Source organism: Panthera leo, chromosome F3 (assembly GCF_018350215.1).
Source record: "Panthera leo isolate Ple1 chromosome F3, P.leo_Ple1_pat1.1, whole genome shotgun sequence".
Lineage (NCBI taxonomy): Eukaryota > Metazoa > Chordata > Mammalia > Carnivora > Felidae > Panthera > Panthera leo.
In genome coordinates this window covers 522,892-535,765 of record NC_056696.1, presented here as the reverse complement: position 1 = coordinate 535,765, position 12,874 = coordinate 522,892, and the positions used below count along the sequence as shown (strand labels likewise).

At 49.3% G+C, this 12,874-nt stretch overlaps 1 protein-coding gene and 1 long non-coding RNA gene across 8 annotated transcripts in view; one reads left to right on the top strand and one right to left on the bottom strand.

Annotated features, from left to right (window-relative positions):
• LOC122211732 overlaps positions 1 to 5,081 on the top strand; it is a 36,797-nt gene extending 31,716 nt beyond the window's left edge. The window contains exon 22 of the mRNA XM_042925135.1: positions 4,890 to 5,081. The gene's annotated coding sequence lies outside the window, so the exon portion shown is untranslated. The remainder of the gene's footprint in view (positions 1 to 4,889) is intronic.
• The window catches only part of LOC122211734, a 46,653-nt gene extending 37,510 nt beyond the window's left edge, over positions 1 to 9,143 (bottom strand). For 6 of the 7 annotated variants that reach the window (XR_006198789.1, XR_006198791.1, XR_006198794.1 and 3 more), the window contains exons 1-3: positions 7,723 to 9,143; positions 4,428 to 4,555; positions 3,612 to 3,827 (exon numbers count right to left, since the gene is read on the bottom strand). This is a non-coding gene — a long non-coding RNA (uncharacterized LOC122211734). Of the gene's footprint in view, positions 1 to 3,611; positions 3,828 to 4,427; positions 4,556 to 6,107; positions 6,179 to 7,722 lie in introns of those variants that run through there. The other variant, XR_006198790.1, reaches the window with a different exon arrangement.
• Between the last annotated feature and the right edge of the window lie 3,731 nt (positions 9,144 to 12,874).

The following is a 12,874-nucleotide window of genomic DNA, read 5'->3' as shown; positions in this document are numbered from 1 at the left end:
AGGAATCACAAGAACAGCAAAATCTACAACTGAAACTTATCTTTCTCTCACGCTGTATAGCCAGATGAGAAAAGTGTGGATGGATTCTCACCATTCCCATGCTATTTCTGCCTCTGACCTTTAACGTTTATTGATTCGAAAACTATAGGACCATCTCTTATGGGGGGAAAAAGTTCTCAAAGTGGTTGGATAGGTTTTTAAATAGCAGACTCACAGGACACCTGGGTGGCTCAGTTGGTCAAGTGTCTGACTTCAGCTCAGGTCATGATCTCATGGTTCGTGGGTTCGAGCCCCACATCAGACTCTGTGCTGACAGTGCAGAGCCTGGAACCTGCTTCGGATTCTGTGTCTCCCTCTCTGTCTCTGTCTCTCTCTCTGCCCCTCCCCCACACTCTCTCTGCTTCTCTCAAAAAAAGTAATAAGCATTAAAAAAGTTAATAAACACAGATGTAAAAGCAATTGATCCAACTAATTCTTAAAAATTTCCATAGCATCTTTCCTTTGGGATTTGTTATCAACATGCATTAGATCATAAGCAGTTTGCATTCAGAGCAGTTTGTGGTTCACATCAGCACAGAGGGTAATGCTGGTTTCATACTCAAGAATAGAAGCACTATATCCAGGCCAGATTACCAGCCTGCAAACAGAAGACATTAGATGTAAGGGTCAAAGTCCAAGCTCTGAACAAGGAAGCAAGCGTCCCAGCGTTGGAACTTGGGGTCTAAAATTGGTGCTTAGGAGTCAAGCAGTTTCAATTTCTTATTTTTAGTAAGAACCGATCTTTTGAAGGACCTTTCCAATAGAGATTTACCTGATGGGCTAGTTATAACTCTTACACTCTTTGTTAAACCATATTGTTACCACCCACAGGCTCACACACCTATAGCCACACACATGCGTATGTATGTATGTGAGAATATATAGGATATAGGTGTGTGAATTATAAACATATACACAATATATACACATACATACATGTAGCTATAATTATTATGATTGGAAGTATTTAAGAGAAATCTACTATCCAAATTTTAGAAGATTTAGACTTCTTATGAGGTTTATAGAACTACCGAATACCTCAAGGTTTATGCTTATCACTCTAGGACTGTAAGAGTGAATCTTTTCACTTCGTTCCAAATTTACATGAAATTCTAACTGAATCGTTCATGGCCAGTGGGTACCACTGAAAAGACCATCACTTATAAATCCTACTGCTTCAAATGAGAGTCACTTTCTCAAATGCTTCTATGGTCAGGTCTGTAGAATGTGAAACTTTCCACTGTGTACTTATGATCGAGGAACTCCGTGGCCTCATTCTCGTTGTAATAGTTGCGACCAACTTGCTTCAAATCCACCATCTTCAAAATTCTAGAAATTGGAAGAATGGATTTCGTGGAAACCGCAGTGAATATTATGAAGATTTACTTAACAAACACGGAGATACACTGGGGGAAAGAAATCGATCAGTGACTTTGTTTTACAAACGATTAACAGGAAGTGCCTGATACAACAAGGAAATGACATTGTAAGATAGATATTAAGGCCCCTTGAACCTCCATTTTTCCCTCCTTTACATAATCTACAACAAAGGGTCATGGGAAGGTCATCAGAAGGTCCTTCATCCCCAGAAATGAACTGAAACCTCTTTTGCAGACTACGTGCCTCCAGTTTTCATTTTCACTATTTGTGCATCACCGTAAGTGTAGAACACCAAACAAATGTAGGGGTGCCTGCTTGGCTGAGTCGGTTAAGCACCAGACTTTGGCTCAGGGCATGATCTTGCACTGAGGGCTCAAGCCCCGCACTGGGCTCTGTGCTGACAGCTCGGAGCCTGGATCCTGCTTCAGATTCTGTGTCTCCCTCTCTCTGCCCCTCCCCTGCTTCTGCTCTTTCTCTCTCTCTTACAAAAATAAACAACCATTAAGAAAAGAAAACAAATGCACATTTACTCCAGGAGAAAGAGGCATCGCTGTGCACAGTTGATATCTGTCCCTCCCTAGACAGGGAGCAGGCATGGGATGTGGGGGTAGGCAGGAAGAACAATGTCAACAATAAGCCACAGAACTCAAGCACATCTAGGTGAGGTTCAAGTGCCGATGCATCTCAAAGACCGCTTGCCCTCCCAGAACACGAGGAGACCCCGAGAACACAAATTCTAGGACCAAACAGCTATGTACAGTGCCACTGACACACTAACATGCAACCAAATCTCAAGGAAATGAAATCTCAAAAACACATTTGCTAGAGAGTATGTTGTAATAACGTAAGCAGTCCAGGGAGATGGGTTTGAGTTCACTGAAGAATTCAGTGATGACCTTCACAATCTTTTTGCCCCACCGGCTGACCAGTTCTGTTTTCTGAGGTAAAGAAACAACAAAAAGGTCTAGTGCTCCTTCCAAGGAGAGGACGCTCATTACTGGACCACAAAACAACAGGTCACTTGGGTGTCTGGCAGGAGCAATCTTAACCCCCAGAGACACAGGCAGGTAGAAAATATGATTTAGGAGACCCAAATGAGGGTCCGAATCGAATATTTACAGTGATTTTTTTTTTAACTTAAACAAGCTCCTGTAAATTATGCACTTGCTAAATAAATACAGAAGTTTACTGAAGTGGGGTGTCTGGGTGGCTCAGTCGGTGAAATGTCTGACTTCAGCTCAGATCATGATCTCACATTTTATGGGCTCTAGCCCTATATCGGGCTTTGTGCTGACAGCTCAGAGCCTGGCGCCAGCTTCAGATTCTGTGTCTCCCTCTCTCTGCCCCTCCCCTGCTCACACTCTGCCTGTCTCTCTCTCTCTCTCTCTCTCAAAAATAAACATTTTAAAAAAATAGTTTTTAAAGTTTATTGAAGAGGGACAGCTGGGTGGCTCAGTCAGTTAAGCCTCTGACACTTGATTTCAGCTCAGGTTATGATCTCATGGTTCAGGGCTTTGAGCCCCACTTCAGGCTCTGTGCTGTGTCAAACCTGCTTAAGATTCTTTCTCTCTGCTCCCCCCCCCCCATTGCTCCCTCTCAAAAATATTAAGGAAAAGAAATGGAGTATTAAGTCCTTCCAGTTCTGTGTGTGTATGCGTGTGTGTGTGTGAAGTTTTGGAACAAGAAATAAAAACTTTTTCAATACTTCCTCAGCATTTGAGCCCTATTTGCCATTGGAAAGGTAAAAAATATGTATTTTGTTCTTAAATTCATTTTAACCACCAAAATGAGGCATGAGGGAACATCAGTGATAGCCAAACACGGCATGTGGGTTTTGTTACAAATCCTATGGGCAAGAGATCGAGAGGTGTCCATGAACCACTGTATGAAAAATGTATATTTGCTATAATACAGGGAGAATGTGAGAGAAAGAAAGAACAAAGGTCAAGAAAATGTCCACTAACAGGAGTGCCTGCATGGCTCAGTTGGTTAAGTGCCCAACTCTTGACTTCAGCTCAGGTCATGATCTTGTGGTTTGTGGGTTCAAGCCCTGTGGCCCTGCACAAACAGTGCAGAGCCTGCTTGGGATTCGCTCGCCCTTGCTCTCTGCTCCTCCCCTACATGTGCTTTCTCTCTCTCAGAATAAGTCAATAAACTTAAAGAAAAAGAAAGTGTCCAATCACATTACTTACCCTGCTTTTGTAGTTTATGAGGCAGTAATAAAGAGTTCCCATCAAATGTGGGACACTCTCCAATTACATGTTTATGCTGGCAGAGCAAATCTGTACGAACTTTTCCATCTTCAACCTCTGGCACGTAATCAATGTTGTACTTAGACGTGAGGGGTTCAGGGCGAGAGGTCACTCGGAAATGGTTGGGGAATAGCTTCACCACTCTACCTTGCATTCCTGCAAAAACCGAGGCACATGTCAATAATGAAACAAGTTGACCAATCGCTCCCCAAACAATGGACACACCACAATCTTGAGAGCTTAAGTTAGGCCAAACCAAGACATGAACAAGTAACGAACACTTATACACACCTGATGCCCAGAATATGTACCGGCCTTTTAGAGGAATCCTCACACAAACATACATTTAGAGTTACAACAGGAGATTAAAATATTAAATTAACAGTAACAAGAGATCAAAAGAAAACCTCTTGTAACACAAAGCTTCCAAAAGGGGAGGGCGAGTGGGGAGCCCTATTACACTGTTTGTAATAGTGTTTAGCATTAAAAAAAAAAAAAAAAAAAGGCTCAGGACAACCAAAGAACTGGGTCATTTTAGTTGCTATAAAAGGAAAAGAAAACTGGAGAGTACATCCAGGTCCCTAAAATAGGTCTCTATTTCTGCAAAGGTGGAGGTTATTAAATCATGAGACGGTAGGAAGGTACCTCCACTCACAGTGATGGGGTGAAGCTCTAAGATTCTCAAACACAAATGAACCTCAGAACAAGATCAACACGAACAATTCCATAACACTAGGTTGTTAAAGGCCAGCACACCTGTTGTGGAGTCTTTCACATGTTCCAAGTACTGTCGGGTATTCACCACCTGGTCTTGAAAAATGGCTCCAAGACCCCTCTTCCCCTCAGCGACAGTGCCTGCAATCCAGCCCCCAGCTGAAGTTCCTCTGCACAGAAACAAATGCAAAAACCATGAATTTTATATGATAAACAACAAATGGAAACGTAAACAAAGGACAGTGTTAAGTACAACTTAAGTGGAGGTGGTTGGAGGTAGAAAAGAGGGTTGTCAAAGGATCCAAACAACAGTAGTTCGGTAATGGATCACCAGAGAAGGTGAATGTTACCCAGAAGCCTTTCTCAACAAGACCCCATTCCACGTCAGCGGCTACCCTAGCACCACATTCATTGCTGCTATGGCGTTGCCTCCTTTCATCCGGTATTTGTTCAGAGTGCAAGCTTCTTCTAATCAGAAACTTTGTCCTTTCTCTACCTTTATAGGCTAATCACCTGGTACCAGAGTGTCCTCTACTGGCATCAGAAGATGCTGACTAAATAAACAGTCCTTTCAAAAAAAAAAAAAAATGCATGAGAGGTGTGTTTGAGTAGCCTCAGTGGATGAAGCTGACGACTCTTGGTTTCAGCTCAGGTCATTATTTCACAGTTCCTGAATTCGAGCCCTGCATCAGAGCTCTGTGCTGACAGCATGCAGTCTGCTTGGGATTCTCTCTCTGCCCCTCCCCTGCTCTTGCTCTCTCGGTCTCTCTACATAAACAAACTGAAAACAAAATTTATCAAAAGCCAGTTTCATGATTTTTTTTTAAAAACAACTGATCGATTTTTTTTACAGCAACTGGGAAAGGCTCTCATGTTATTTTTATCACATTGTAATATTCATCTAATTTAACTATTTTACAAGGTGAATATTTGAGCACAGGGCAAGGCAATCTTTCACAAATTATGAAAGAAACCTCGTAAATGGGTAATACAGTCCATGCCTTGGGTTGCACAAACTGGTTTTCTTCCAAATGTTACTTCTGGAAGCTATTATCCCTAGCTTATGATGCTCTTATAAAAACACAGTCTGAATTTCCTTAATAGAAAAACTTATTTCATTTTACACATAAGTTTATAAATGCTTTTTATCAAACTCTCAACTAATTCCTGACATGCCCAGCAATCAAATTTATCATATTCAAACTTCACTGAAAGAAAACACCAAGCATCATTCATTAGTACTTGCTACATACAGTGTACTTACATTAAATATTAATAACCCCTGAGATGCGACATAGATGATAAAAATAGGTGTCTTAATATCATATATTCATGTTTATCACGTCGTCTTACGGGGTCTGGATTTTGTCTCAGTTTATTATAAAAGTATCTACAACAGAGGATACCAAAAGCAGAGGAAACAGGAGCAAAATAGACAAGTGGGAATTCAAACTAAAAACTTTCTGTACAGCAAATGAATCAATCAACAGAATGAAAGGCAACTTATGGAATGGGAGAAAGTATTTGCAAACCATGCATCTGATAAGGGGTTAATTTAAAATATATAAGGAACTCCTGCTACTCAATAGCCAAAAAACCTAATAACCCATTTTTCTTTTAATGGGGAAAGGACCTGAATCGGCATCTCTTCAAAGAGGACATATAATGGCAAACAGACATATGAATTTAGAACCAAGCAAAGTACAGAAAACTGGGTATTACCGGAAGGTGGGATGTGAAGGGGCTGGTTGAATTCATGGGGGACAAAGCAGACCCTCAGTGAGAAGTCGCCGCTGAATCAAAGACTGGAAAGAGGAGAGTGAGTTACAAGGTTATACGAGCCATAGGTAGAGGAAAGAGCAAATCTTCTAATGTAGAAACGTGCAAGAAAGAACAAGGTGGCCGATGTGACTGCTGCAAGGTGAGCACGAGGTAGAGAAGCTTAGGTCAGAGACGTGGTGGGAGAGAGGCCATTTTTTTCAATGTTTATTGTTGAGAGAGAGAGAGAGAGGGAGAGAGAACAAGCAGGGGAGGGTGAGAGGGTGGGTGAGAGAGAGAGAGAGAGAAAGACAGAGGATCCAAAGCGGGCTCTGCACGGTCACACTTGGGGCTCAAACCTACAAACCGTGAGATTGTGACTTGAGCTGAAGTCAGGGCTTAATGGAATGAGCCACCGGTGCACCCCAGGAGGGAAGCCATCTCAAAGAATGTGCCTCTGACTGAGAAAATGGGAATCTTTACAGGATGTCGGGCAGAGGAACTGCATGGACCGATTTATATGGTTCTGTGTGCTGGGAACCAGGCAGAAGGAAAGACCAGGGTGGAAGCAAGACGACTAGCTTGGAGACCACTTGCCACGTGCAGCAAGGGATGCTGGGGCTTGGACCAGAGGGTAGGAACAGAGGTGGTGACACATTGTCGGATGCCAGATAGTTTTTGGAAAATTGGGAGACGACAGTGTTTCCTGGATGTTGGCGTGCAGGAAGAGTTTGGGGTCGAGAGAGGAATCTAGGGCGGATGCAAAGACTTCCGCATGGAGCTTCTTCCAACGAAGCAAGCCAGACAAGTCTGGGAGGGAGAATCAGGAGCTCAGAGATGTCTGTGGGGTGTTAGGTGCCCGTTTTGAAGTCACTCCCAAAGAGGGGTCATTGGCTAGGGCCAAGCTCTTTAGACACCTTTCCATGCACTGGGGTTGAAGGGAAGTCTATTCGCATAGGAGAAAACGCATGAGAAGGCAGTAGTAGGGGAAGAAGATCAAGCATCTTTTGCACCAAGGAGACTGAACAGGCTGTGGAGGCTCCAGGCGGCGGAGGTGCGGCGGCTCCCTGCGGCGGGGCGCGTTGAGAGGGCGCCCGACCTCGCCCGCGGCCTCGGCCTGGGGTCCTGGCCCGACCTGCCATTGCTGCCCGGAAGGGGACAGACCCTGGAAGGGGGCACAGTTATGTTCCACTTCTCTGGGTAGTTGTCTGGTCACCTTTTACAAACCAGGACTTTGAAGAAGGCATCAGCTTGCTAACTACACGTGTTTTCCAATCACGCCCCAAACACTGCTAACTGCCAAGTTGCCAGAGAAGGATCCTGGGGGAACAGGGAGCCTGGTAAAACATTCTTAGAGATGTGCACAAAATTACTGACTAGGATTCTTTTCCCCCACACCAAGTGACAGGTCACTGTGGGTTACCCTGCTTGCTTGCAGGAGTCCGGTGTGCACGGAGTTCACACCTACCGCCTAGCCCCGTGGCGCGCGCACGCGCACACACACACACACCCCACACCCACCCAGGGCTACCGCCACCCGAACGGGTCACCCACCCCTGACTCCGCTGACACAACTCACCTTCGTTCCCGCCTCCCGAAGCATTAGTCTGATCTGTGGGGTGTTTCAGTTGCCTTCTTTCACGCCCTGTAGCCTAGGGTTCCTCTTCCAGCCCCGCAGCGCCCGAGCGCTGACATCCGCGGGGTCAGAGGGCCAAAGCTCCTCTCTGAAAGGGCCGGCCTTTCCCGGGACTGGCCCTGCGCCTGTACCTCGCCGCGGTCACCGAGGGGCAGTAGGACTAGCCCGGCCTCCTTGCGGGACGCTCCCACAGTCAGCAAGGTTGGCCCCAACCAGCCCCCACCCTCATTTCTAGTTCAACCCTGCGGGCCCAGCCCCTTCAGGCACCGCCTCCATCCGGGCCCAAATGAGGCCTACCTAGTGCTGCACCTGGCGGTTTCAAAGGTGCTCTGAGTCTCAGGGAGATGGGCGTGGGTGGTTCTGCCCGCTCTCCTGCCCCGCCCAACCTCCCCCACCAACCATCCCCCGATTAACCTGCCAGTGACTTCACCAAACGAGGTACACATGGAGCTCCAGAAACTTAGGGCCTTACCACTTAATATTTTAACCACTTCCCCACGGCTCCCAATAAAACTACCCTGTAACCACTGCGACTATCCTTGGATCCAAATCTAGGCTCCTTCATCATCCTCTCCTTGGCCTAGATCCCTACAAGTGGGTTTGCAGTGATTTGTGAGCTTTTAAGCATTGGCGTAATTGAAAAAAAAAAATTTCTTGTTGTTGTTGAATCAGGCTTTTTTTGTCCATTGCTTCCGAGTTTCTGTCACTCTTTGACTTTGCCACTTAAAATTGTTTTTTTCACTAATTCTTTAATTGTTGTAATTGCATTGTCTTGCATTTAAATCCTTGATGCACACACTGGATACCCATTTCATCGTTCAACTTTTTTAGTTTAATTCCAGTTAGCGTAACAGCATTGCATTAGTTTCCAATGGACACTCATTTTAACTCAGAGAGAGTTATCTGACACCATTTCTAAAATAATCCTAACCTTGCCCCTGCTTTGAAGTCCCATCGTAATTCTGCAGAAACCTGTGTGTTCCTTTGGCTCTAACTCCAAACTCAGTTCTGCTTTGTCTGGTGTACCAGTAACACGATGTTTTGTTCGTTGATCTTCAAAGTATTCTGAACACTAGAAAAGCCTAAATTGGCTAAGCACCTGAAAATCCTTGGCTGTTCCTTCAAATGAGTTTTCGTGTCAGTGCATTAAGTTCCAGAATATAATAAGCACTATTGCCTGGTGACCTGAGGGTGGACTGAATTTAGACATCGATTTAGTTCTTCTGAGTTGCAGAGTCTTCACTAAGGTTTTCCTGGAAAATCCTTGTGCTCATAAGTGATTCCAAGGAAGATGTTTGGGGGTATCCAATTGCTGTATAGAGAGCACCCTGGAAACTGGCTCCCAGGTGCCCTCTGGATGGGGGCCATGTGTACTGAGTGTTCTGGTTTCAGATTCTGGTTTGTCTGGTGGAGGGTAACCTGTGAGAGGGTGTAGGGAGAAGAAGAGGAGAAAACTCTGGAATAGCGAATTGGATGAGACTCCCAGACATCACTTAGGATTTGGTGTCCTGCCCTGAGTCCAGCCCAGTCCTTGGGTATAACAGGTTCTTAGTATTAAGCAAACCTGAGATGCATCTTTCAGTAAGGATCTGCCTCTTCAAGGCACTTGGGACACTTCCCAGTAAGTCTTCTCTCATGCCTTTCAGAAAAGTTGTACCATTTTCTGCCCATTGGCATTGACGGGTCATGCACTGAATTTGTCCTGAGCTCCACAGAGTCTACATCACTACTTGTGACTGGTCTTTCACCAACAGAATAGAAGCGCCTCAAGGGAAGGATCTGTTCTTTCTCTTTTCTTTCTCCGATAGAGATAACAGTACCTGACCAGGACTAGGCACTCAATTCATATGCTAAGAGAGAATCGATGCATGCATGAATGATTGATTATATTTAATGATGAATCCCTGGGAAATGTGACTGACTTATAAGTCTTTTGTTTTCTTTAAAGTTTACTTATTTTGGACACAGAGAGAGACAGACAGACACACAGATATTGAGTTGCGGAGGGTCAGAGAGAGGAAGACAGAGAATCTGAAACAGGCTCCAGGCTCTAAGCTGTCAGCACAGAGCCCGACGCGGGGCTCGAACCCGCGAACCATGAGATCGTGACCTGAGCCGAAGGCGGACACTCAACCGCCTGAGCCACCCAGGCGCCCCTATTACATCCATTTTAAAGACGGGAACCACGGGGCTTGGAGCGTGTCCGTACCAGGCTCCACCGCCTCAGGCCACTTCCCTGCAGCCCGGCCAGGAGCTGCTCCAGGAACGAAGGATGCATTTCCGCCCTGCCCGAAGGAGGGGGAGCGGTAGCCGGGCCGCCGGGCGTGGGAGGCGGGGCTTCCCGCGGAGGCGGGGCTGCGGGTGGTAGGGGCCCAGAGCGTGCGTCGCCCCGAGGACCTTCCCGCCGGGGGCCAGGCTGTGCGGCGCGGGCGGCGGCTCCTCCTCCTCCTCCCCGGAGGCGCGACGCGGGCGGCAGCGGCTCCTCCTCCTCCTCCTCCCCCCTCCTCCCTCCCCCCTCCTCCCTCCCCCCTCCTCCTCCTCCCCCCTCCTCCTCCTCCCAACTCCTCCCCCTCCCCCCTCCTCCTCCTCCTCCTCCCCGGAGGCGCGGCGCGGGCGGCAGCGGCTCCTCCTCCCTCCTCCTCCCCCCTCCTGCTCTCCTCCTCCTCCCTCCTCCTCCTCCCCCTCCCCCTCCTCCTCGTCCCTCCTCCTCCCCCCTCCTCCTCCGCGCGTGCGACAGCGGCTCCTCCTCCCCCATCCTCCCTCCCCCCTCCTCCCCCATCCTCCCTCCCCCCTCCTCCCCCCTCCTCCTCCTCCCCTCCCCCCTCCTCCTCCGCGCGGGCGTCGGCGCGGCGCGGCCTGACGTAACCGGGCGCTCGGCCCCGCCCCAACGCGGCTGAAGCCTCGCAGCCAGAGAGCCGGCACCGCCGCCGCCTGGGCGTGGAACGCGGCGCGAGCGGCCGTGGCCTCCGGCGCCGCAGCTAAGCGGGCGCAGGGCGAGCGGGCGGCGGGACGGCAGCCCCGGCCCCGTCCCCAGCGCTCGGCTGACCGCGGGCCCCCTCGTCTCGTCCCACAGGCCGACCCTCGACAGAGGCTGCCGCGCACCGTCAAGAAGGAGGTGGGTGCCGGAGGCGGGGGCGGGGGCTCGGGGCGCGATCCTGGGGGAGGGGGCTTCCAAGCCCCCCGGGGAAGGGTCTGGAAGGAGAGGTAGCCGGTTTCGGCGGCGGGACGGCCATTTCCGGTTTGGGGCTCACCTGGCTGGGTACGTCCCTCCCGCGGAACTGAAGGCGGCTGAGTTTGGGGGTGGGGGTATAGGGGGACTCTGGATGTTTTTATGCTGCGTGCCGGGGCGGGTGCAGCGGGAGGGCCCCCCGCGTGTGGGGCACCCCTGGATATGTGTGGGTAGGACCTCCTCTTGTGGTTGCGTCTCAGTCAGGTGAGGCCAGCGCCTGGGGGTGCTGACTGGGCGTATTGGGTGGTGGGGGGCTGAATGGAGCTGCAGAAGGGGGACCAGACTTCGGAAGGGGGGAAAGGTTCACTGGAAAAATGCCCCTCATCCCAGATCTGCCCTTTCCCGCAAATTCTCAATGCTTGGAGCCACCCCCAGGAGCCAAGAGACTCCCCCCGCCCCCACCCCTGAAAGCCCCTGGCAAGTGGGTTACTGCATTTGTGGGCTCGTCCCCTGCTGTTTTGGCAGCTGGGTGTCCCTTAGCCCCTACCCCACCCCCACATGCAGTAGAGTGAGAAGCAAGCAAGGTTCAGCTGTCCCTCTGCCCCTTCCCTCTCCTGGGGGCCAACTGGGAACCCAGGCCAGCCTTTGGCTTCTAGCCCTGGACTGCCCGCAGAGGGGAGAATCCATAGTGGTTGGTTCCTGGGAAGCATTTAGATGCTTGGACTGTGTGTGTGCGTGTGTGTAAAGCATGCACACGCCTGTGTGGGCGAGGACGTGTGGCTGTGAGTGTGTGCCTCTGAGAATGTCTGTGCCTCGGTCTGGAGATATGCGCGTCCATCTTCTTACTGCGTGTACACGGGTCTGTGTGTTGATGTGTTTCCGTGAGTGTGAGGTGCATCTGTGTGATGCATGAGTCTCTGTGGACGTGGGAGAGGCTGTGACCACGTGCGTGTGATCGTGTGTGAGTCTGTTGCCTTCCTTATGTGACTTCACCTCCTGGGGCCCCGCCACTGCTGAGCTGCCCCAGCCCTGTATCCTGAGTCCTCAGCCTGAGGCCACAAATGCCCGCAGCCCTTGGGGGCTGGCCTCACTTCTGTGCCTGTGGGTGTGTGTTGAGGGTGTCCGCATCTGGTGTCGGCACTGAGCACCAAGAAGCCCCTCCCCGCCTGGGGGCAGACAGCCCCCAAAGGACAGCCTTGAAGCCGGGACCGGTTGCTGCCCCTCCCTGCTCAGAAAGCTCGGGCATATGTGTCTGCGTGTAGGTCTCTAGGTGTGGCACGTCCCGCGTTGTTGAAAGAATCAGCTCCAGGGCTGACTGTGGATTCTAGCGTTTCTTCCTTTTTTAAATTTTTTTAACGTGTATGTATTTTTGAGACAGAGAGAGAGCATGAACGGGGGAGGGTCAGAGAGAGAGGGACACACAGAATCCCAAGCAGGCTCCAGGCTGTGAGCTGTCAGCACAGAGCCCGACGCGGGGCTGGAACTCACAGACCGCGAGATCATGACCTGAGCCAAAGTCGGACGCTTAAGCGACTGAGCCACCCAGGCGCCCCTCATTCTCGCATTTCGGAATAAGGTGGGATGTGTGGAATTCCTCGGAAAGGCCCAGATGTTTCCAGTTTAGCCCTCTTAGAGGCCCTGTGGGCACCTGAAGAAAGCTCTGTGTAGATAGACCACCTTCCAACAAAACATACAGACCCACAATATTCTGAGGACTATGTTAGGGGAGGGTGTCTCTAGCACCTCCCCCAAAAGCCTTCAGGTTAAAAACCTGCAGACTCTTGGCTCATTGTTCAACCAAACCTGGTTGTGATATGTGCTCTCCAGATGTTTGCAACTGGAATGGCTGTGTTTTCAAGGAAATGGTTGGCTGTTCAACTGGGAGTGGGGGCCACAGGCAGAAGAATGTGTGAACAAGGCATCTGC